General features: G+C 30.0%; 1 protein-coding gene across 4 annotated transcripts in view; it reads right to left on the bottom strand.

Annotated features, from left to right (window-relative positions):
• LOC130896593 (sporozoite surface protein 2) overlaps positions 1 to 21,883 on the bottom strand; it is a 54,839-nt gene extending 32,956 nt beyond the window's left edge. Inside the window, exon 1 of one of the 4 annotated variants that reach the window (XM_057804784.1) lies at positions 21,694 to 21,883. The gene's annotated coding sequence lies outside the window, so the exon portion shown is untranslated. The remainder of the gene's footprint in view (positions 1 to 21,693) is intronic. The other 3 variants (XM_057804783.1, XM_057804785.1, XM_057804786.1) reach the window with 3 other exon arrangements.
• Positions 21,884 to 25,036: the final 3,153 nt, after the last annotated feature.

Here is a 25,036-nt window from a genome sequence, read left to right as displayed (position 1 = left end):
GCAACGTGCGTCTCAGGAGCCACATACGGCTCTTTGGATGTGAGAAGCTACAACAACAACAACTTAGTTCCATACGCAAATAATATTTGCGTATATTCACTTTTTGCCTCTTCTTCCCCGTGACAAACGTCAAGGATTACGTGCACCTGAAGAACTGTTTCGTAATTTCAAAAACAAACCATAAATCTTGAAATAGATCAAAGATTTTCCATTATCCGCTGAAACAGTACAAGATCGAGTAGCTAAAGTCCCTTCATATTTGCAGATATATGTCTTTCTAAGACCAAAATAAGAACTTATAGAATTACTACCACTCTCGGGACAAACTAAAAGGGAATATATAGCGAATTGCCTTTCAAAAATGTCTTGAAGACGATGGGATTAGTTTAAATGAAATCGTTTCAATAGTAACTGATGAAACCAGAAGGAAAAAATGAAGGGACGATAAAGATACTTCAGAACAAAATAAACTACGAAATTTTGAAGTTTCACTGCATAATATACCAAGAAGCGCTTTGTTGAAGTTATGAAATTGATAATAGAAATTGTTAATAGCATCTTGCCAAAAGCTTTCTACACATCTCCAGAATTGTTAAGCGAAATGGAGACTCAATATTCCGACCTCCTTTCCATAAGGTGCGATGGTATTCCTAAAGTAAGTTGTTGAAATGTTTTGCTTTATGCTTGAATGAAGTAAATACAATCCTAAACGAAGAAGGCATTTATCACTCTGTATTAAAGAGCGACAAAATGTTGTAAAAATTTTACTTTATGGTGGATATCACATCAAAATTAAAAGAACTAAATCTAAAGTTGCAAGGGAAGGGAAACCCAGACTTTTTTTGAGGGAAAATTGATTATTTTTGCAGGAGATATTCAGAGTGGTAAATTCTTCATTTTCAAATTTTTAAGCAAAATCACGATAAAACCAGTGCAACTGTTGACACGAGTCACTTTAAGTTAAAACCAACTTTAATTTGCTTGTGTTTCATGAACGATTTTATGTTGGGTATCTTTAGTTTACGCACGTTTTATTAGTGTTAACACGATTTAACAGGTAGCAACGTGTCTATGATTTTTGAAAATTTTTGCCACTTACTGTTGTGTAACGAAGAAAAAAATAAAGTAGCTAATTTTATCAAAGATAAGTGTGGGAGTTTCACTGTTAATAAAAGTGGTAAAAGGAAAACATATTGTAGAATATGAAACTACAAATAAAGTATCAACAAGTAAAAAATGAAAGTGAAAAGGTTTGTTGAAATATAATTGTTAGTGGCATGGTAAATTATTCTTTCTTTGGAGAAAAGCCCGAGACAGGATTGCCATGAGTTTTCATAGCAAGAACTTGTTAACTAGATCTGTGGAGTAGTTAAAGACAAAGTTTGATAATTTAAGAACCTAAAGAGATAGTGGCATTTGTAAAGGAAAATTATATTAGGACAGGTGATGGTCTTCTTAAAGGTGACGGCATAGATCAAATAATAGAGGCTGTACTGAATATTGTAAAAATTGTGTTTGTGTAAGGCAGCTAAACATTGTAATTTTGTTATTTGTTTGGTGGAACATATTGTTGATAATATGATGTACATACTTTGAGTATTATAACTAGGGTGAACCTAATAAAAATGATATCATAAATAATTCTGATATGCCTGCAGGTTCTGACAATGGTTATAGTAAACTGGTTACCGACAGTCTCTAAAGACGATAGCCTGGTTATCGAAACGCGCGTCAGATAGTGTAATTGTGAGTGTTGGTGTAGTGGTAGTGTAAACAGAGTGTTCAGTATTCCCTTCTCCCATAAAATATGTTCAATACACTTATGACGTAATAAATAAATCTGACACAAGACCGATCTTCTTCTTTAGAACTAGAAAACTAAAATAATTTTCTTTCTTTCACCTCCAACGTCTTCCCAAAATTTCCTTTAGCTGCTGTAACTCAAAATAAAAGCCTTGGTATAACTTTTAAGTCTCAACTGTTGATACAATATTCATGAAATCAATGGTGGAACATAGTGAATGTAATTGAAAGCTTCAGTCACTTTTATTGGCGTTACGACTCATATCATTACTAAGAGTTTACGAAGTTTCTAAGTTCGACATTTCTTTGTAGTCTCGATGTTTACTACTTTGTTGAAACTTATTAGCCACCCCTCTGCCTTAGAATCCTGTATTCCTCCCAATCCTGTTTAATCCTCTATAATTACAATTATTTTCCTCCCTACCAACTTTACAAGCAGCTATTTCTAATTCTATTTTTTTATTGCTCATACCTTCACACAAAAATATTAACCTGACCTCTCCCGTACCTCAATCGCCTTGGGCCACGAATATCCTTGTAATAGAGACACACTGGTCACCACGAATCCTAAAACGGATTGGTAAAGAAGTTATTACTTTAATTTAATCTTCTATATTGATGCCTCAAAAACTTTGATCCCGGTGCGCGGTAATTCAAATCATTAAGTTCATCCTGTTTACCTGTGACAAAAAGTTTTAAATTTGCGAATTATAAAACCTCCTTCAGACTTCTCAATATATTTACTACTCAATCAAAACATCGACGTATATACTGATTTCCTTTCCTTCAGTCAATTGAAACCATTTTCACCGATCACTCAATAGACCAAAACATATATGACATCTATCAAACTGTCTTTGCTCATAATGTCAAAGAAGCTTCTAGCACACTTGAAAAATAATTAAGAATGCAAACGATGTTCATAAACAGTCAGTACTAACGACGCCTGATTAAGAAGCTTCGTGAATCATGAAGAATATAGTATATTTATGAGAGGTGGAAAACATCACGGCTATCGACATGATGGTTTCTGTAAGGGTGGGTAGATGCTTCCACGAACTATATTCATCAAGTCCAGAGTTTTAAAGGTTAGTCCATAATAATAATTGCATCTAGCAACAATGGTTTTGTTTCAGGTGCTTGATGGATGCAGATTTCTGGATATCTGGTATATAAAATTTGATGGAACATGTTGTTGCAAAAGTTGAGAGTCCACAAATATTGTTCTCGATTTATAAAAAACTTTGAAAAATATTTAATAATTTATATAGAAATATTATTGGATCAATAAATTAAATTCTCGGTAAAATATATTTGAACTTTTGTGTTAGTCACTGGTAGACGTAGACTCGGCACCTTGCAATAAAGCTTTTTTTTGGTTTTATCTTTTACTTTTTTCAACGAACTTTGAACAAACATTATCTAGGTGTGATAAAAATAACTTCGTGTGAAAATTTAACAGTTTTATCATTATTTTATAAAGAAGGTACTTGATCATAACATTTTTTATTCCCTATTTAATGCGAGTTTTATAATAGTAGACAGGACAAAAAATAATTCGATTTCTAGAATGTAAGCAAAGAAAAAGGAATCTGATAAATTTTCGGTATAAAACCAGTCGCAACACAATGTAAATAGCCTATTAGAACAATATTAGAGATGCGGCTTCATAAATACCTTCTAGGAAAGATAGGCGCATTCGCCAAGCTTTACATTACAATAACATAATTAAACAGTACTAGTAGCTACATGGTCTATTTCAATGGTTAAGTTCATGACAATACTGGAAAACAATGAACATTTATCGATGCATTCGAAAAAAACTTCAACAATAACGATATCCCCGATCGATGTTTACGTCATTATCTATGCAAAACGTTCTATAAAATAGCGATTCTGCATAATTGAAGAATAACCATTCGATGGTCCTTAACAACGTATTCCTCTTAGGACTAAACCCTATTTCAAACACGGCTAGTAATTTAATAAAGTAGGGAGTTATTTATTGCGTGCGGACAGTACAAATTAGTAGAGTAGTTTGGTATAGAAGCTTAGTGAAGTAGATAAATCCGATTCTATTTTTGTGATTGAGTAGAGTTCTCCACCACGTGCAGCTAACTACTAAAATGTCACTAAATCAAGTCTTAATATACGTGTTTATTCAAGCGCAAACGAAAATATCTCGCGGGAATAAAGATATGACATTAAAGTTTGTGTATTTGAAATACGAGACATTATGAAACGTGAATAAACAATGAGCATCGTTGGATTCACGGAAAAGTAAGACCAAAATAAAAAATATCAGGTCGACATAATGTTTATGAAAAATGATTAGTGGATATTGGCTGCTCCGCTACTTGACTAAGGCCAATAGGTAAGATGGGTCTCGATGTCTAAATCATTCTTTACAATTTCTTACATATCCAGAGATTCCCTCTCCCTAAGAAGATTATTGTATTTGTGGCGACTGATCTGAACAAATATATATTGACTAACATCTTAGTAAGTTAACAAACAAATTTGCTGTTACAGAGTGACGACATAGCATTGAAAAAACAAATTTTTAGGCTTTTACGGGTAAGCTTAACAAAATTTAATCAGAGAATTGTTTTCATATATTATATATTGCAGTTCAGAGAACAGATTTTACTAAGAGGTTTACGGATCTCATGGATTTACAAATACCTCAATAAATAATAAATTGCAGATATTGAAGATACAATACATACAGAGTTGATCGCTATCAGAACAGACTAAGCAGGCCCGTCTATCACATCTTAATTTTTATTTTTTTATTTTCCTTTTCTGATGTTTTTTTTCAATAATTACTTATCTACGTATCTATTGAAGTACATCTATTTAATTTGTTAACTTTTGTGGATAAATAAGGTCACGTTTCCTTCCCTAAATAAGTGGTGTTTCTCATTAGGTAATTATTTTATATCAATAGAAAGAGACCTATATAGGATTCTCAAAGTGATTACTATATGCGTCTGAGGTATCAAATATTTTGGAAATCGTATAAAGGGTACTAATTGATACGTTAAAGTTGTTCAGTTTGTGATAAGAGACGCGGATCTAAACCTCCGAGAGCTTATATTTTATTCAATAATCTGAAGAAAACTAGGCATAAATTACACCCCATATAGGCATCTTGGACCTCAAGTTGAAGCACTGTAAATTTAAACAAATATATTCTCATTCTTAAGAATTTCTTTCCTTCCAATCTCTCTTTACATTATAATTTTAATCTATTTATCATTTTAAATAGTTTTTTCATTCACTTTTAATGTGAGTTAGAATAAAACCTTACTAGATTTTTCGACTGGCATGTGTTTTGCATGCATATTTTAGTCGGCACGTTACATAAATGAATTATCCTATTAAAACAAGTTATATAAAAACGGATGAATAACGTCATATGTTAATTATTGCTCGCTGCTAAGACATTTAACAGCAAGGTACTTCAAGTTAAAATCAGATTAGTTGCCTGTTGTAATAAAGTTAATTTCTATATTAGTAACAACTGCCAGCTGACACAAAATTACGTGACGTTGCTCTCAAATTATTTAATGTGCGATGAGGCAGTTTTATTTAGTTTTTACAATTGTTTTATGTTCTTTTAATTACAATTTAAGAATAAGCAGCGGCATCGTTTGAGCAACATAGACGGAAAATATTAATTTTATTTGAATATTAAACAATTAGACATTATATATAAAGAGAGGAGGTGCAATATTTTCCAAAACGAGTCTATAAAGACGTTTGCAGCTCTGCAACTCACGGCTTGCTCGCAGAATCTGTAGTTATCTTCGTCAGCTATGCCTGTTCTCGTAAGTGGTATTTAACGAGGTATTAACCTCTAATGAATATTATGAATTGTCTTGGGCCTGGAGTATTTCTCCATATTTGCCATCCGTTCACTTTACTATTATAGTAGAGTTATGAAGCCATTGCCTGGTATGATCAGCCACGTCAGGGTTACTTTGTTTCTGTTAGCTAGTACTTGTTGAGTTTGTATGGCTTTCCACATTAGCTTGGACGTACACTCAATAGCCTTCAAGGCCATCAAGGTCACTTGGCTATTGGAAAGTATATGAATGTACCTAGGCAGGTTTCTATCCAAACACTGCTGAGTACATACGTCTTAATAGTTTATTACTATATGTCATATGATTGTCACTTATCTCAGAGATTTCAGTACCATTATAAATAATTCATTTCCTATGGTCAAAAAAAAAACAGAAACAGAACTAAACAAAATAAAGAATAATATTTTCTTTTGCTCAAGCGCGTCATTATCTGCGGCCTGATAAAAAGTGTCAATACGTTTTTACTTATGATTCACCATTTTGAATATATTTAATAACAAAAATTTTGTGATTTAACGAACCTGAATAAATTCCTCACACATACCTTTCTTTCTGTGTTTTGTTATTGACAGTTTGAACTTTAATCAACATAATGGTAATTCAATATACAGGATGTTTATGAATCCAAAAATTCCTCAACATATCCCTTTCCAAGAAAACACTCTTAAAAATTGATGACTAAAATATTTTTGAGCTTTTTCTTCTAAAATTTCAGTAAAGCTAGAAACTTGAATTTCTGTGATTATCGTACACTTGCGAAGGACTAACCACGGTTATTTTTTCAAGTTTCCTGTTACATTATACGGGGGTAAAATTAGCTACCCTCACTTTATTTCATATTAAATTTTTTTAAGATGAAGTTGTATGGAATAAGATTATAATTAAAAATGTTTTATTTAAACATTTTTTTTCCAAAACCAATAGGTACAGAAAGAAAAAAATAAACCATAATTTATACTTCTTTTCAATAAATTGAGTGGGAAACAGTAATACGATTTATTATAAATGCTGGAGAAGTAGCAGGAATATTGAAAAAATGCCCGAGGGTTAGGAGGGTTAGTCCTTCGCGAGTGCAAGAAAATTAGAAAAGTTTCTAGCACTGAAATTTTAGAAAACAAAAAAAAAACACCTTGTATATTAGCGTATATATAGAAAGCTTTCCCTATCTAAAGATAGAGCAGTTGAGAATAAAAGTACAATACACAAAATTGCAAATTTGTTTCAAAATTACTTTTTTCTTCTTTACTGTATTATAGTTTTATTTTTCAATATTTGACAAATGAAAATTATTTTGATACGATCGAAATTATTGACTGAGTATATAATGTTTTCGTAATTATAAATATGAATATTGGAGTTGAAATTTATCCCTCTAATAACACAACTAGGTCCGGTATATAGTCTGAAATATAATCCCGCAATTTATACCCGTTTCAACACTGAATCATTCAACTAAATTGGATCAAGTTCAAATATATACACAGTTTAAAAGTCTAAACTCTGAATGTATTTATTTATATACATGAAATACAATAATGAACCAAATTGGTGTTTGTATAATCGTTCTTTTTAATTTATACCGAGAGAATCCTTTCTATTTTCGTGCTTGTCAATACATTAATGAGTATTGGCGAAGTTGAGTAATGTAGACTGAAAATATATTTGAGGGTCACACCAATGGCGAATACAATGAACGAATAAAACGTAAAAGTTATTCTTGTTGTGTGTGACATATTTGTTAAATTTAAGATATTTTTACACATACAAATAGAAACGTTAATAATAATGGGTGGCATGAAAATTGTATATTTTTATTAATGCTTTTGGGGGGTAGCGACGTAATGATGGAGGATACATGGTTTAATTTAAACTCACAATATCAACTAATAATACAGATTATTTGTTATTATTTATTTATTTCAATTTAGATGATTTTGTGAAAGTTTCTTGCATTTACATTATTCCATATTAAGAAGTATCATCAGTAAACCAGAAACATTTATAGAGGGAAAAGTAAATTCAATTATTTAGGTTAGTAGTTCATTAGAGAGAATACATGAATTTCGTAGCTTTTTTTAAAGTTTTATGAATATTTATAAAAAGTGGTCTTGCTCCAGTCGCGTTTTTCCGTTAATGGAAATGCTTTTCACAAATTGCAGTCTTCTTTTCCTAATTTGGAGGTACCTGCATGCCTGTGCATGTAAAGGTACAGTTCATGTACATAATGAATATTGCTTTCACACATTAATTTTACTGTCAATTCTTCTATACCCCAAACGAAACTGAAGCGTTGGTCATTAGCCGCAAAAAAAGAATTTCAATAAAAATCTTGAATTCATTGAATTAGTTGTCGATTGAAATGGAAATCATACTATTCTGGAATATAGTCCAACTTTCTTCCAGATTTTCGCACATTAGTGATTTCCTTAGATCAATCTGGGAATTATGAAATAAACAAACTATTCATTCCGATTATATAAGTCACATTCGTTTTCTGAAGTGAAGATGTTTGTTTGTACCTCTTTGAATTTCATATGTAGAATAAGAAACCTCTCCTGTTAACTTAATTCTTGAAAGCTATAAAGTATTTATTCGCTAAATATGTTACAGGAACTTTTTCTCAATTCATCTCTCCAGAACATTATTCAACATTGATGATATATTGTGTAGGAACCAAAGAACCTAAAGTTCTCGTTTGGGATCGTTGAAAACTAACATTTTTTTTTTAGTTGGGCTTCAGCTCTTCTATTTTCTTTCTGGTAGGCTCTTACCATCTTTGTAGCTTAGTTTATTCTCCGATTATGAACTTGTTTGTTGCTAATAGAATTGTTTGATAATTATCGGAGTTGATACAATGCTTCCTAGAGTTTTTCATTAGTATTTTATACACTTTTACCAAATGCCAGTACACATGTGCCGTCTACAAAGGTAACTACCATAATTTTTCCTGCAATGAATTTAAGTCTACAATGACTCCAAAGCACTGTTATCTTCCGGATATTGATCGTAGCATGTAAAACCAAACCTGTTCACCAATATAAGATTGGAACAGCTTTTTTCAGTTCAGTATATGTATTTGGTTTAGTATTGCGTGCTTTTCTGTGATGCCAGAGAATTATTTCTTAATAAATCTTTTCTAAACTATTTTATCAAAAAGTTTTTATAAGTTTTTTTATTTTTTTATTATGACTAAGAAAAGTCATATCACTTCCGTTCTAGAAACGGCTAAGCTTATGAATCAACCTAATCTGCGCAGTTTCTGCTGGTTTTGCCTGTCTATAGGATTTTTTTATGTAGTGATATCAATATTAGGGTAGGCATCAAAATTGACAAACATTTTTTTGCTGCATCAAGAATTATGGTGGTCTATAGAATATCCGAGTAGTTTCAATCAGAGTCGCAAAGTACCAACAATATTAATAATTTTATTCAATGTAACTGTAATTCCTAACTTATTGAAAAGAAGACGTAACCATTCGGAACTCACTTAAGACAAATTTAGAAAACATCCCATAGTTTTCCGTCTTATGGAACGAGTAGTTTTGAGTTGATAATTTTCTAATATTAATAGAAATATGATACTTTTTGTGCAATTATCGTTGTTTTTGTTTTTTTTTTCTGTCTGGTTTCTATACTATAAATACATTGTATTGGAAATACTTAATATACAGAAATTTTCATTTATTCAAGTTGGATATAAATAACTAGCACTGCATAAATTTTAACACCTACAATATTCAACAGGTACATATTCATTAAAACATTTTAAATACTTAGTAAAACTACTGATGTCCTGTTTATCAACTGATTCGTGGATGAAAACTAAATGACGTGAATCACCAACTCCACGCTTCTTATTTCTGAATAATCATTTGAGGTCGATGAAAGATTATTCTTGTTCTTGGATGGAAAAATTCCAACAACCAGAGAATATAATTCAAATTTTATGTTAAGTGTTCAGATATTGTTAAGATGTCGATTCGAGTGAATACATTCCTAAGATATTTGTTTTAGTTTTGAATTCAAAATGACTTCTTTATTTAGAAATATATGTGCACTAATTGCTACCCATTTAACTGCTTGTGATGCTAGCAATGATTTTAAAAAATATTCAGTAAGCGAAGGAATTCACTAGAGTGGGCGAACGGTACATTTGAGTATCCGTGAAGTAGCGGTAAGAAATGGTGGAGCATAATTTTTTACTTGGTTGTTTGATGTTTCAATCCAAAACGAACGGAATGCGTATTTATAGGCTTACCCAACAATTTCACAAATAAAGTTTAGATTCAATATAGCAATCTTCTTAAAAGTGAATTTACAGCCTATTTAGAAATCAGGTTTGATGGTTAACTATCGATAAAATAAATGTATTCATTATTTTTATTCACAATAACACTATTAATTCTGTCACAATTTCATATTTTTACTGGTACGAATCTGTTTTCGATGGAAGGGAAGCGCTGATACCTTTTACCGTTCAACAGGCTTCTCTTGCAGGCGCGTATAAAAATTAGAAGTTGCCTCTAACCGTGTATTTAATACTTAAGCAACATCACTAAACACATAAGATGAACATAGCTCAAGTATTACACAAAATAGTTCATATAAAAACTTTAAACTCAATTTTTTTCAACCGTTGATTTAGTAATTGGTTTTCTTTAGAGTATAGTTTTGTTTTAAATTAAATTTTTTAGGTACTTTGAATCAAAGCAGATAGGTACAGAATAACACTGTAACATTACAAAAAATCGGCAGAATTCTTTATATTCAGAGCCTCGTCCTTTGCAATTAATTCTTTTCTTATAAAAATTGAAAATTCAAAAAGTTAGTCTTGTATTAAGGATCCTCAATTTCATACTATCAGACATTAATAAATCTAAATTATTAAGAGAAGTAATTATATTTATGGAGAAATTTTTTTATTATTTCTACTCAAGTAAAACTATTTCGTTAGCCAAATAAATGAACTATAATATTTACTATCATAATTATTTCTGTTGGAAATTAAAAACTATGTTTAAGGGAATTATTGATCCAGAAAAATTCTTATTTATAAAGATAATGAAGACTTTTATTTTTGAATCGTCTTCTTTATCCTTTATATATGACTGTATGTTAGCAGCAAGTCGGTCAAGTGAAAATAATTTACTCCATTGGCAAATTCATTAGCATAGCTATAAATGGTTTTTTTCGTGGAATCTATAGTCCGTAGGCGCCAAAAATTGGTAAAGGTGTGGTATGTTATGTATTAAATATTTATTGAAATATCTGTTATGCTTACATAATGAAAAATTATATACTTGTTCGAGTTGGTGTACGTCATTCGTAAACATTGACTATTTTCATGTATCCTGATTTGGAAGTTAGTTCAGTGCTAAGAATGATAACCAAAAACGTGTGAATACTGACGGCTGCGAGAAGATGCAAATCATTTCACGTGATTCTAGTTCTATGTATTAGAAATTATGAAATTCTTCACACCACAATTTTATGTTTTGTCAATATTCAGTTAATAGAAAATAAAATACTCAACTTCCTTTTTTTTGCTGATAATCTGCTGGAATCTCAAGGTGCCGAATAAGCTTAGAAATATTAGAAAAAAGTTGACTGAAAACTGCTTGAAAGTTGGCAAACTGACGCAGTCAAATCAGATATTAACTCTGGCGTCAAAAATATACATACATACTCATATTGCTTCTCTTTGTATCATTTTAAAACGATATTCTGATGGTAAAAAAGTGTAGACTAGAACAGAATAGTAAATTTTCATTAAAAAAATGGATATGTGATTTTCCATTTATTTACACTAAACAATCATCGCGAATTTTTAATATTTGGCCCAGACATTGCGAAGCCCTCTTTTTTATATTTATTACAATCACAGCTGAGATTCAGTAAATTATTATAAGCTATGTAGTGTGTAAATGTACTATGCTTTATTCAATCCATTTCTACGTTGCATATTACGAATATCAAAGATAAGAGTTTTATGATTTGTTTTCAAACAGTCTACTCAAACAAAAGTACTTCATCTCAACCAAGTCCAACTTTGGGTCAAATATGTGCACAAACTAAATACATTCTTGCGCAGGGCATTGGAAGATTTCCACCTAAATTTTTATGAATAATGTTGGATAACAAAAATCAAAAAGCTTATCGAGGTTCTTGGAAACACTGGGATTGACGGAAAAAATATCCGTGATTTCGCTAATACGTGCTGGAATCAAACTGCAAATATAAAAATAAGTAACTAGTAAACAAAACATATGATTATTAGTAAAACTCAATATCCTCCAGCGCATTTAATTATAAACGGTTAAGACATAGATCGGGTAGAAACATAGACATATCTTGGAACCACAGTAAACGCAAAATATACCAGCAAATATATTTCTTTACAGAATGGTTTATGGTTCTATGGTGTAGAGGCTTGGACCACAACCGAGGCTACTTTTAAAATACTGGAATCTTTCTACATGGGGACACATTGGCGTATCTTGAAAATATTCTGGACGGAGCACATCACCAGTATGAAAGTTATGCAGAGACTAGGAAAAGAGATAAACAGTAAAAACTCTGAAACTGGAGTATTTTGGCCACATAATAATACATGAAAAATACCGCCTTTAACAGCTGGCCGGTGGTTTGGAGTGTCATCTGTTGATCTGTTTAGAAACGCAGTAAACAAGATAAGATTCTCTTTTTTATGACCTCCAGGCATCTTCAATTTCGGAGTATTTCATTTTCGAATTACAGATACATCTGGATATATATATGGTGTTTATATCTCATACTAGCCATAATTCCGTGGAAAGAATCAAAACATGAATCCAGAAAATGTATTTTCGATTTCAGTATGCATTCCAATTTCCTCTGACATATTACGGAAATTTCCGATTCTCTGAATAATTTCTTTGATAACAAAAGATGTCCTATTATTTAAGCACAAAATAGATACTAAATTTGGAATTACCTCAATTACCTAACAATATTTTTCAATTAATTTGGACCTCATTGATAACTTGACCAATGACAATCCTTTTTAACATCTTTCAAGACATTTATAAACCACGAAGGATTCGGCATCCACTTATTTAAAGAGTATAACAACCGGTTACTATACATGAAAAGGGTTGATTATCAAAATTTTGCACGAAATCGTTTAATCAATTGAAGTTTTTAAAGACAATTGATATTGTGTTGTAGTAAAACTATTGCTTTAATGTCAGCTATCATTGGTTATATATTCCAGATAGGGATATAAAAATGTTTTTCAGCTTATGGTACTAAATTTTTTTAATTGATTTGTTGATAAATTTTGACAAACATGAATAGAAAATAAAACAAAAATTAGAGGAAAATGGTTTACGAGATTCTGACCATCTATTCATTCAGTATTTCTCAAGTCAGAATAAGTATGGCATCGAAGAAAGAAGAAGAAGAAAGAAAGTCTCCCTGCAAATAATTCACTATTATTGTGAATAATCCGGATCAATGAACTTTTGTTGAAAGTCTTTTCCTATTTTGCCATTGCTGACTTACGATTCACTTTCATATTAAAATATGTAATTTTCAGTCCTACATTGTTTACCAGGAATTTTAACGTTTATTTAGAAAAAAGTCGGGTGTTTAACATGATTCTATGAATAACTGCACATGTGAGGTACCATAAATATTCACATTTCCGAATGTAAAAGATCATTATATTACAATATTTCTCTCTGGTTAAGCAGTAAACGTTACCTTTAGAATAAATTTGGTTGGTTTAAAGTTTCAAAAGAGCAATTTTATGAAAAAAAAAAACATAAAATATTAAAATTTATTTCGAAGGAATCACAATGCTTATTCATAAATATGATATTGGTTCATAAAGTAAAACTAATATTTAGATTTCTGTTCGTTTACAAAAAAAGTTTTAGAAAATAATTCCGGTCAACTACTTGAGTAAGATATAGAGTGTGCGCCGTTACTCAAAAATAATCTATTAATCTATCTTCCTGAATAATACAGCCTGTAGATAATTTCACCTTTTTTGATCAAAGCATTGGACTTTCAGTTTTGTTTTTCTCCTTACTGTTTTACTTGTTCTAGTCAAGTTTTTCTGGGTCTAATTTTTCTTTTTTTTATTGCTTTTTTCATTAGGTTTTACGTTCACTTTATGTATCCGTCCCAAAATGTAAACATCTTTCAATTATTTTATTTCCTATTGGTTCCTGTTTCTTTAGTTTTTCTATAATTACCTCATTTGTTATTTTGTTCATCATCGTGTTTACTGCTATTTTTCCTCATTTATTCTTTGTCCTTCTTCTTCTCCCTCATATGCGCTTTTTTGGTTTACTATTATTTTTTTGCATATTTTTGATGTTTACTTCCATTTCAGGTCTTCTATTCACTTTATCTATATATTTATACTTTCTTTTTCATTATCTCAAATGTATCTATTACTATTACTATATCGTCTGTATACATTAATATCTCTTATTCAATTGTTATTGTAGCCGATTTTTGTAATAATTTGTTTGTAGTTACAAATACAGTTGCCGAGACTATTCATAATTTTATGTATTCTACAAATATCCAAGTCTATTATACTCGTGGCATTATGTGATCACTGATTTGTTATTATTATTAATAAACGTGGATTATCAAGTTCTGCCTTGTACATATTTTTTATAATAGATAATAAATTGGAAGAGTCTACTAGCTTTGTGCCCTTTGATATTCAAAAAAGAATGATCCAATAACTGTACCCAAACATTAAAATTCAATGGCATTTTTTGTGCATACATCTAAGATTTGTATTATTCTAAAGCTAAAGTCTAGAATTGTAGCGAATAATTAAAATATCAAACATAAACATGTCTTGATTATGAATGCTTATTTTACTTGTAAAATATATCTGCACCCACATTTTGCATAACGGTTTCTCATACTTGCTTTCTGCGTACTTGAACATCTTCAGATGATTCTTGTATTTGTATTACTTTATAAGATTGAAACTTATTACTTTTTATAATGTTACAAATGGATTCTACACTAACATGTTGTTTTTATAAATGGATTTACAAGGATTTCCTATAAAACCTGTCAATCATTTTTAAACATTAGTTACGGTATTTGGGCAGCCAGCGATTTATAATTGAATTCACTACACAAGTTTCATAAGTACAATATTGTTAATTTATCATAAGTTCTTTTGCAATCAATGTAACCTCATCATAAGAATCGTTATTATTTCCTGATCGGTGAACTAAGCTAAATTTTTAATAAACACATTTCGTCAAAGACAATGAGAAATAATTCATGAGTTTTGAACACAATTAATGTCAGAAAAACCCACTAGTTTTTTAACATAAACTATTATTTTTTCTACTTTTAGTTTTCAACGATTGCATCTCTGGAATAAAGAACGTAGAATTATGCGGTCTCTCAAAAAAGAAATGTTGGAATAACTTCTATTCAATATTTTTTCTAAATCTAACAAAAATTGAAATATTAGCAAGTTACGGTACTTTATGAACACATAAGTAATAATAAATATACTCGAACCACGCATTGTTAGAATCAATATTCAGTGGGTGTTTCGCTATTTCGAATGTTTTGGAAGAAAATTATCTACATATAAGTGAGAAAGAACTAGTAGGCGTTAAAACGTACAGGCTGTGTCTGTTCGTGACATGGTTTTATTAATAAAGAATTATATCCATTCAGAATCGTTACTATGAATAGAAAAATGTTTGACATATGGCTGAGTGAACCTTCTGCACATTTTAGATTGTATAAATGAATACAGTTTCATCGAGGATTTTAAACTAAAGATGGGACGTACAATAATAAATAGATTAAAATAATATTGACCAAAAAATATTCGTTGAATGCCTGAGTCAATATAATATTAAAAAATAATAATAATCAAATATAGTTTTTCACAAAAATAGTGGAGTAATATTTGGTAAGTATTTATTTTCATGTTAATAATGTTGGAATAGTTTCAAATGAAATTGATTTGAAGCACTGACGGATCTAAAGGGTGGGTTTTCGGGTAATAGGCTTTCCCTCTCACGAATCTCTAAAAATCTTTCATAAGAAATTCTAACCAAAACATCTTTTCAAGATTGTTGGTTGCATAAGGAAGACTCAATTTTGTAACATTGGATAAAAATAAATCCTTCTTCTAAAATTACTCATCACCAACGTATTTCACAGAGTAAGTTATAAGCAAAACATCCTGAACTAAGTACACTACTATATACATGGTGTTCTTCCAATATCAATTGCAGAAGACAGTTAAGCGAGGACCAATCAATATTTCATAAATACGCACGGCACTCATACCAAACTAAGAAACATCGAACAAACCGTCAGTCCACGTGGACTCTCATCCCCACTGTTTACCAATCAAAACTTCGAATTGTAAACACAAATGCATTTTTATTGGCCGAAGCTGTATTTACACAATTTTTTCGAAATATTCCTGCTAGACATTAGGGTCGCTAGGTAAAATTCATTTAATTCATAAATTTCTTCAAATAAATAGAAATATGGCGTTTTTTACACCATGGGAGAATGAAGACCATGAAATTGCGCAGTGTAGTGAGAATAAAGACAGGTCTGAATTCAAAAATAAAGATTCAAATATACAAACACAGCAAGTTAATTTGAATTTATTCGATTGGTTAAAAAAGGAAAATATTCAGCAATCTGATAATTCAATCATACTAAGAATTGCTGAATTCACTAGAGTAAATAAATTTTCCATTTATCGAGTAGTCACGAAAGGCGTTGCTGTAGATCATTCACAGAACCGAAAAACATGTGAAGAAAAACTGAAATCAGTTGATAAAGCTACTCAAGATTTTATACGTAGGACAATTTATAGTTTATATAAGGAGAAAAAGGCTGCAACATTAGAAGTAATACAGCAAAATGTAGCAGATTATTCAGAATACAATTGTACCAGTTTAGAAACATAGTTTTGTCAGCATGTGGTTTTAAACAAACAAAAAAAATGAATAAACGGATGGTAATAACCGAATCCTCAAGGATCGTTCGATGGCGACAAGATTATTTGGTTCAGATAAAAGACTACCTAAGTATTTATAAAAATAATAAATTTATAAAATGACGTATCTACGCCTATGGCAGATCAAACAAAATTGTCGTCGGTAAAGGTTTTTATAATCTACAATTGATATTAGAAGAACTGTACCTATGGATACTTGCCAATGAATTAAAAATACATTATTTTTGTGAAAATATCACGTTTTGTCACAGTACGAAATTAAATGCAACAAGAAGATGAATCTTCAGTTTCTCTAGTGTTAAGTGTTATCTTTGATTTGAGAATTGTCAGTAAATTATTGATCAAATAGATTATTGTTCATGTTTACGTAAATATTTTATGTTACTGAATGAAGAATAGAAATCGTTACGGTTTAATATGAATCGTAAGATTGAAGATTGGAGTTTGAACCCTCAGAAAACAACGTCCAGTGCGCAATATAGCTTTTGAAGTGAAGATATTGGACTAAGAAGAATCGACATTCATATCAGACAACGATCTTTTATATCACTATCTAGTGTTTCTCTCATTATGAATTTAATCCTAATAAAATAAGTTTAACGCATGATTTACAAGATGTTCATTCCCTTCAGCACCCCATTATGACACAGTGTAACCAGCAACTTGAGCTTAAGACTGGCAGAAGGGTTCAATAGTTAATGCGAGTAAAAAAGATAAGAGAAATTTCTAGTAGCATTTTGTTGATGAACCACGGATTTACTTACAATTTTGACTGTTATACTTTCAAAGTAGCCCAATAGGCTTAATATGGTTTTTATAGGTTTTCAAAATAGTTTGAATTAATCACAATGCAATAAGCCATCATTTAACAATGTATTATTGTAAAATATTCAAATTAAAATACATAAATAAATTAGGCAGATGAAATAAACAAAGCAACAAGTTTCATTATCAACCCACAATAAAACAACTCCCAAGATTTGTCACCCGATGACATCAGCGGAGCAAGTGAAACTCATAATGAGATGCTTGTTGAATGTATCTTATTGGTTCCAATATTCCCGTGATATATTTAGATATATTACAAAAAAATTCTTTATTTATATTACCACTGTGAAGGTGAAAACGTTCTATTGAAATACGTTGAAAACTTTCTATTGAAACACGTCGACTCTTATTCCAAGAAACACTTTTACTATAATATATTTTTTATTAAATATATTTTTTTCCAATTTTGGATTTTACAAATTACAAGCATAGAGAAAGAATTCAAATTTTGGTATATGTAGTTCAAAATGATATCCATTGGTTCCCATTGAATATCAATATCTATTTTCAAATATTTTATAGGTTTTTCTAAGAAAATCTGGAATCTCAAACGATACTTTAACACAAATTTTCTTGATATTCAAGTTATGCTACCAATGCCCGTTTCAAATAATCCCAGAAAAAAAAATTTGAGGGATTTAAACCGGTCGACCAGCTTGGATATTTCAGAGATTCCTTCCATTTCGTTTAACAGGAAAGTGCTTATTTAGAAATTAATGGATCGGTTCGAAAACACTCCGAAAAAATAGTTTGAACTCTAAAAAGTCCTTTTTGTCTTTTAATTTTTGGGACATTCATGGGATCAATATAATTTTTCAAGGTGGCAGAACTTTTCGTGAACAGGAGTATCAAAAAAAAGAACGACCAATAATGTGTTCCCATGAATCACCAGCTCAAACATTTGATTTCTAATAATTTTGGGTATGACTTTCACGTGCTGAATATGTAGTTGCCATTCAAATACATGTAGACTCATTTCTCTATTTATATTCATCTGAAAAATATTAATTCTATAGTAGATTGGCAGGTCCCTTCATTAGATATATAAAAGTTTCGAAGAATTCATGTCATGACATTGATGAGACTTTGAAATTCGATTAACACAACTCTGCAGTACACCAGATGACTAAATAACTTTCCATCTCGACTACCTCAAAACTGATAAGTCGCCAAGAAGCCTGAGCTAGTTTACCCATAGACTTGGTATTATCCATGTCCAAGAGATCCAAACCTGCCACTTTGGTAGACGCCTGGTCGATTGTCAAGGTTTTTGTTGTCTATAATTTCCAGAATTTCTATTTTCTATGTAATATGAGAAGCTGTTTTGTCATTTTTTTCTTAGTTATCCCATCTTTTAAAACTGTAATATTGTCTGATCTGTTAAGAAATTTATTAAAAATGATTATGTTTATCGGTTCTGCTAATCATGAGATTATGGAAAATTGAACAAAAATCCAAATAAATAATTTGAATTTAATAGCCTTCTGTAACTGAGATATTTATTACTGAAGCACGCACTATGTGTGTGTTTCAAATTTAATTATAGCTAATTTGTCCGTGACTCAGATAATAGAGATTTCAAAATTATGATCCGTTGCGATTATAAAATTCAGTAGTTCAATTGTATTTTCCATAATAATAACATTACATTTCGAACTCAAAATTTAGAATAAAATTCGATAGATTGATAATGTAAAAAATATTGGTACAGCAGGGGCCAACGTGCGTTCAATAAAACTTTCACAAGAAGTTTTCAATATATAACAGGTATCAATTCAAATTCAATAAAAAAAACAATGGTGAAAATCAGATTAATTAAACAATATATACCTTGTTTGTTCTGCGACATTTTCAAAAGTTTGTATATATCGTAATATTCGTTACCTGAAAAATAATACGCTCAAAATCGAGAAGTGAGGCTTACACATCGAAAAGTTCAAATTCATTGAGAGGTTACGAATTCCTTCAATAATTGCTCAACGTCTGCATATTTTCAACGCATTCAATAGCACTCTTAGATGTCGATCATGCTGCATAAAAGTTCCTTTATACTACCTCCAATCGTTATGAACTTATAAACATTTTACTCAAAATAAAGTATTTTTCGAATGAGTAGTACTTCATCAAGGCGCCTTATGCCAGTTCTGGACATAAGGTATACTTATATTACTAATTAATCAAGATAATTAACTTTTGTGAGATAGCAAACAAAATAGTAAATCAAATGAATAAATTTTAAAACAATTGAATAAATAACAAAAAATAAATTATAACACACCAATTGAGCACCAGTTTTTGTAATACAGAGTGTAACCTAGGCTTAAATGTTGTATAACATCTATTGAAATGTTCAGTGTGACTGCAGTAAGCGGGGTCATAATTAACATTTTTATATCATCGGGATTAGTCGTTGGAGTACTATAGACGATATTTTTCATACTAATACACTAATAGAAATCTATCAAAGTGAGATCTAGGATTCTGGGTGGCCCACTGCAAGAAAATCTTCTTATTTTCCATCTGTTTGGAAATTTTATTTTTACATAATTTATGACATCTGATTGTAAATACCTCGATATGCCATTTAACTGCAGCCACATTTTTGCTCTGAAATTTGAAGGAATATAGAAATCCCCAACTCGATTATCAAATTACTTTTCAAAAAATAGGGATCTATTACGTGATTCTCCACAATCACACATTCATGGTCCATCCATTCATTCTGATGGTGCACAGTAAGGAGACGTACTTATTTTTAGTGTCATAATAATGAAAGTTATTACTAGTCCTCAAACTATAATTGTGGAAAGCAGATTTGTCTGTGATTAACATAAATTATAAATGTTGGTAAAAACGTATGCAGTTGGATATTATGTGGATGGTATTCATGCTTTCTAAGAATCCTACAAACGCTAGATGGATTTATAATTGTATATCTGTCAATGTTCTGGTACTTGTGCTCTCAGTTACTGATCTTTACAACAAGAATTCATTGTCCTCATCGGCAGTATCTTCCATCGTTTCCTTCTGCTTCGTGTAAACAATAGTATCCAGACAATATAAAATATTGCCAGCACCGGATGGTTTGGTTCAGGATATTTTTACGCACATAGCCTCAATGCCAGAAAGATGTTTACATGATATCCGCTTATGATTTTGTCATTTGTTCCGTGAAGAGAATTTTCATGCAACATACACGAACAAATATCACTATTGATAGTGCAAAGTCACGAATTAAATTTATTCATTGTGATTAAATTACTACGCTAACTCTTCATTTAAAAAAAATGGAATATCTTAATAACGAAGTTCCCATGTAGAATTAAAAAAATTAATCAAATATAAGGTGCCCCATGTCAAAAATTATGCTCGATTTGTTGAACTACCGTTGGGACAACCTGTATGGCTAGAAATAACTTTAGATAATAGTCGAATTTATTATTTCTTAGACCTTTTGATATGTTTATGTTTCTAAATGGTCTTGATGTTGGGTGTCTTTTGTTTCAAAATTAGTTTTTTTTAATAATTTTTTAAAAGAAAGATAAATATTGACGTTTCCACTAATTTTAAGTCTTTATCAAAATATGATATTGACATTGACAATTTGCGTATTTATATTGATCAATAGATCGATCACCTTTATCATGAATATCAAAATAAGAATAAAATCAAAATAGAACTTTGCATTGATAAGAAAAATTAATTTTTCTCAATAATATATACATATATATGTACTCTAGTAAGTACTGTCCTGTAAGTGGGAACTTCGGACAACATAATTTGAACCATAATAATTAACATGAGAGCTTTGTTACTACTTAATTAAATAGTGATTATAATTATGTAAATATATCTACTGTTCAGATATATGTATAAGTATATGTTAAACATATAGTTGAAAAAATTATGCATAATCTAGAATACTATTTTTTAATACTCCCATAATAATAATTTTTTAATAGGTATAATATAGAATATTATATATTGTTTAGTTCATACATTTATTTATTAAAATTGTCAAAGTATATAATTCATAAATACCTACTCAATAACACTCAATATACCATGTTTGGAAATGAAAAATGTTGCAGGTGTGATAGTGAAACACAGTACCAGATGTATTATGTTACATTGATATAACTTTATAGAAAAAACAAAAATGTTTACCTTATCAATTCTTGTTTTAACATTACCTTAAATATTCCAATATCACACACAAAAAAACCGCTTCTCGCACTAAAATTCTCAATTACGAATAATCATGTGTACGCGGCCGCAGACGATTTCTAGAGTTCTATTCTATTCTCAGATCAGCTTACGGAGAATCAAACCATGTTTCTCCGCCTCGCGCAATGTTGCCAAGTCGAGTTTTTAAAAAATCTTTTCATTTTCTTATAATCCGTCTAAGAATTCAATGAATAAGTACTATATGTTTTGTTAAATCATTGATTTTAGAATAATGTTTTCAAATTCCTATCAATTTCATCAATTGAAAATAGCAATTATTGAAAGTTATTACTTTTTTAATAAAATTATTTCAGTGGTGGAGCTGCTATGGTAGTTAGAACTAGTGTAAATTGTACTGAAGTGTTTTTTTTTTCAATATCTTCTACTACTTTACCGATTAGACCTTATTATTTGTGTGTGACAGAAATAGTTTCTAAAAAAATTACAAACTATAAATTTTTCAAATTATTTCAGTGGTGGAGCTGCTGTGGTAGTTAGAAATAGTGTAAATTGTACTGAAGTGTTTTTTTTTCAATTTCTTTTACTACTTTACTGATTAGACCTTATTATTTGTGTGTGACAGCAAAACTTTCTAAAAATATGACGATTTGAACTATTTCGATCATTATCAAAATCTGCCATACATTGACAATTTGCATAGTTATATTATGAATCCTACAATATGAATATCAAAATGAAAATCATTTCTACCAAGAAAATATTTCCTCAGTTGTTACAATTTAGAAATATTGTAGCGGTCATCAACTAAATCATTTGTTGTTGCATTGAAATTTAAAAAATCGAACTATAAATTTCACTTAAATTGTTTAGTTTTTTTGTCATTAACAGTTTGCTAGAACATATGTGTGTAAATCATTTCTAAAAAGCTCCCCTTCTTGTATGTGATTCCATTTCCAGAATTTTGAAATTGAATGTATGTTTTTTCATATTTCATGGTTCTTGATGCAGCTTTTTTTGTCTATCGTACTGATGACCTTTTAGTCTATTTTCTAAATACTGAGATGTCTCTCCTATGTAAACAGCAGAACAATCATTACATGCCACTTGATATATATATTAATTTTTTCGTTATTGGGTGTTATAGATTTTAGTTTAGTGGAATAGATTATCCAGATATTTCGTTAAACTAAATTCTAAAACACCTAAAAAGAAAAGAAGTAATATTATATATTAAGTGCTTTGTAATGATTGTAACGCTGTTTAATTAGAACAGACATCTCAGTATCAAGAAAATAGATTAAAAGGTCATCAATACCATAAAAAAGTAAAACTGCCTTAACATACCATGAAATATAAATAAAACATATATTCGATTATAGATTTTAAAAATTCTTGAAACGGTATCAAATACAAGTAAAAGACAATTTTTAGAAATGGTTCATATAAATAGGAACGAGAAAGCTATCAATGATAAAAAAGACCTAAAATATTTCATTACAATTCTAGTTATTATTTATAAATTTCAATGCAACTACGAATAATTTAACTGCTGGCTGCTTTTTCAAATGTAACAACCAAGAAAAATTATTTATGTGGTTGAAGCAAATTTTTATTTTTATATTCATGTTGTAGATGATCTATTGATTAATAATATAATTATGTCCACAGCGAAATAAGTGGAATCGTCAATTTTTTCTATTTGAAACTAATTTTTGTCAAAAGAAACTTCAAATCAAGACGATTTATCAAAAAGAAGTATTTTATATTCATATTTATGAATTTAGAAAACGATAAATATTTCTGCTTTTGTTACTTCTTTGTTTGTTTCAATTTTTTGGATACTAAAGCCTAATCGGATTTAATTCAAATTGACATGAAAGAAAAACGAAAATCTCTTTTTGTATGCCTTTTCTCACCAAACTATTACATAATAAATTTTGACATGAAAGCATCAGCCATTTAGAAAATATGAGTATTGATGTGGTGGAAAATTTGAAAAGGATCGTAATTTTCAATGCAATATAAATCAAATGAAGTTTTGTGTAGCTACAACGATAATAATTATTGACTAGTTATATGCAATATCTATCAGTGGTATGCTATATATCTTTTATTACCCCTATAAAAATACAACTGTAAATTAGATAAGTTTATTGTTCATTAAATTATTAACATTGAGACAGGACAAAGTAAATACATATGATAACATTATATAATCATTCAAAATATTGTTTGGTATTTGCGGTATCATCTATTAGGGTTATCAGCAAATTAATTACTTTAAATTAGATGAATGAGGTTTGAATCGAGTAGATAATTATCAGTCAATAGTCTATACTACAATAGCAATCAAATAATGAATCTAGTTTATGTGGATAATTGTGCTTGTTTTTTTTTTGAAAAGGATTAGAAGGTAGCGTTTCTCGTCGTATGAATGGTGCAATAAAATGGAGAATACCGAAATTACTGTTAAAAAGATTAATGCTCATATAGAGTTTTCATAGAATTTCACAATACTGAGTACAGAAGACGTTTCAACTGAGTATTTTAAATATGATTGTGTCAGTAAGCACTATAAGGAAAATTAATTAATGAATCCTTGAGCCTCTATGACATAGAAAATTTTCCAAAAGGAAGTTTCATTTTATTTCTTAACATCTAAACAAAGAAGATTATGATGACAATATTCTCAATTGTTACGGGGACCCCATTTACCACCCTAAAAGAATTTGGGTATCTTTAAAATGTAAACAAGGAACTCTTTTCTTTATTTCATTTTTCACAATAAAATTGTTACCGATGGTCAAGATTTTCATGGAGTCTTCTCATATTATTTTATCTATGATAATAATTTATAAAATATTAAATTTTTGAGTTTTGTGAAACAATTTATAAGTTGAGATAACTTTTAAATTAAAACAGATTTCTCAGTGTTTCAATATTTCATTTAAAATTATGTTTAAAAACCAAATAATTCAATCATCGGAAAAGTTCAACAAGTTAGAGAGATTGAAGAGACTATCGGCATATCAAAAGAACCTATTACCAATTATTATTAAAGAGTATTTGGAATAGTTCCGCTAACATTCTGTGGTGAAAGATTATAATCGGAAAATACATCCACTTAAAATATAATTTTTCAGTATTCCAGTGAGGCCAAAAGTAGAGAGCTGCAAATGCTTCCAGAGAAGAGATAATTTAGTTCTGTATTTCTGAAAATCAAAGTAACAAGCATGCAAATCTCACCGGATGGCTACAAACTTAGTTATATTGGCCGTCGATCGACCAGAAAATGGAAAGAAAAGTTTCAAGTGCGTCTAGT

This window comes from Diorhabda carinulata, chromosome 7 (genome assembly GCF_026250575.1).
Source record: "Diorhabda carinulata isolate Delta chromosome 7, icDioCari1.1, whole genome shotgun sequence".
In the NCBI taxonomy this organism is placed as follows: domain Eukaryota; kingdom Metazoa; phylum Arthropoda; class Insecta; order Coleoptera; family Chrysomelidae; genus Diorhabda; species Diorhabda carinulata.
The sequence above is the reverse complement of the archived record's forward strand: the minus strand, read 5'-3'. Positions and strand labels throughout refer to the sequence as shown.